General features: G+C 61.8%; 1 non-coding gene across 1 annotated transcript; it reads right to left on the reverse strand.

Moving 5' to 3' along the window:
- Positions 1-1,243: 1,243 nt before the first annotated feature.
- On the reverse strand, positions 1,244-1,362 carry LOC131872761 (5S ribosomal RNA). Its single transcript, XR_009370848.1, has one exon. It is a non-coding gene; the product is annotated as a 5S ribosomal RNA (ribosomal RNA).
- Positions 1,363-2,014: the final 652 nt, after the last annotated feature.

The raw sequence follows: 2,014 nt of genomic DNA on the forward strand, positions 1-2,014 counted from the left end.
GGGTGGGCACCTCGGTGCGCACACCTTCTCAATGTTTTCTTGCCTTTTCTGGAAATTGGTGAAGGCAGCGCATCAAAGGTGCGCACCTCGGTGTGCTCCGAGGTGCGAACCCGAGAGCGCTCCGAGGTGCCCACGAAGTCGAAAGTCGGGTTAATTGCATTGTTTTCCCCGGGTGCGCTCCGAGGTGCGCAACATCGGCGCGCACCAAGGAGGGCTCCGAAGTGTGCTCCAAGGTGCGCACGATGGCGTGCACCTCTGGTGCGCACGATTCGGAGCTCGGTTTGACCGGGGTGCGCACACCTTGGCTGGGTTGCGCACCTTTTGTGCGCTCCAAGGTGCGCACGAAGTCGGAGCTCGGTTTGCCCCGGGTGCGCACCTTCGCCAGGGTGCGCACCTTGATGCGCACGCCTTGGCTGGGCTGCGCACCTTGGTGGGCGCCATGGTGCGCACCTTTCGTGCGCTCCAAGGTGCGCACGAAGTCGGAGCTCGGTTTGCCCCGGGTGCGCACCTTGGTGGGCGCCATGGTGCACTCCGAGGTGCCCAAGATTGGTGCGCACCAAGGAGCGCTCCGAAGTGCGCTCCAAGGTGCGCGCGAAGTCGAAAGTTGGGTTAATTGTCCGGTTTGCCTCGGGTGCGCACCTTGCGTGCACCTTCGCCAGGGTGGGCGCCTTGGTGCGCACACCTTGGCTGGGCTGCGCACACCTTGGCACCCGCGTTTCCTTCATTTTAAATTTTTTTTTTTTACAATCTCTCAAGTGGGAAATTCTATAATCTCAACTTTTTTTGCCTTTTCAGGAAACTTTTGAATGGAGCGCATCATTGGTGCGCTCCGAAGTGTGCTCCAAAGCTCTCTCCAGCTGCGTGCACCTGCCCCGGCCGCGCACCCGGCCCCGCCCAGCTTCGCTCACCTGTCCCGGGCGTCTGGTGCGGAACCTTAGAGTAAGAAACATCACCGTGCACCTTGGCCAACGTGCGCGACTCGACCGAGCGCGCACTGGCCGAGGTGCACACCGATTTCACCTGGGTGCGCGCGCAGCACCTCGGGCGCACCGGGGTGCGCGCACAACGCCCGGGTTGCACCGTGGCCTGTGTGCTCGGGGCGCCTCGGGTGCGCGCTCGGTGTCGCCCCCGCGCGCGCGGTAGTGCGGGCAGCGCACCCCGGCCCGGCCCGGCCCCGACGAGAACGCAAACGGGCAAAAGGTTTATTCAAATAGCATTGCGACGCCCGGCGAAAAACTAAAAAAGGGTGCAACACCGGGACTTCCCGGGAGGTCACCCATCCCAGTACTACTCCGGCCCAAGCGCGCTTAACTGCGGAGTTCTGATGGGATCCGGTGCACTAACGCTGGTATGATCGCACCCGTTATGAGCTTGTCGCAGTGTGTACTTAGCAAACCGCGACCCACGTGCGAATCCACCCCGGCCACCCACCCCCGTCGAGGTGCACACCCTCCCTCGCGAAGTGCGCCCCGTTCGCCAAGTGTGAGCCCTGCCCGGGTGCGCGCACCTTGCTAGGGCGTCGGGTGTGCACCCGGCCCGGCCTACGTGCGTGCACCTGGAGGGGGCGTCGTGTGCGTGCAGTGTCCCGTCTGCAACGCGGTGCCCACACACCACCTCGGGCGCAACGACCTGCGCTCACATGTGGGCCGAGTGCACCTTGGTGCATGTTCGGGGCGCCTCGGGTGCACGCTCGATCTTGCCCCGGTGCACCAAGGCGCTCGGTTTGCCCCGGGTGCGCACTTGGTGCAAGGTGGGCACCCAAAATAGGGATCAAGCACCAAAACACAAGTTTCGGGATGCAAAATGGGACCCAAGGACCACAAATGCGTTCCAAGACCCATGATGGGTCCACGAGAACAAAAATGTGTTCCGAGACTTAATAAACAAATATTGGGTTTTAGGAGAAGAAACATGCTCTGATGCCCAAAACGAGAATCGACCCCGAAAAGGCCACAGGCCAAAAGTGGGATGCGAGACAAAAAAAAATGGGACCCGAGGACCAAAATTGGGTTCC

This window comes from Cryptomeria japonica, unplaced genomic scaffold (genome assembly GCF_030272615.1).
Source record: "Cryptomeria japonica unplaced genomic scaffold, Sugi_1.0 HiC_scaffold_759, whole genome shotgun sequence".
NCBI classification, from domain to species: domain Eukaryota; kingdom Viridiplantae; phylum Streptophyta; class Pinopsida; order Cupressales; family Cupressaceae; genus Cryptomeria; species Cryptomeria japonica.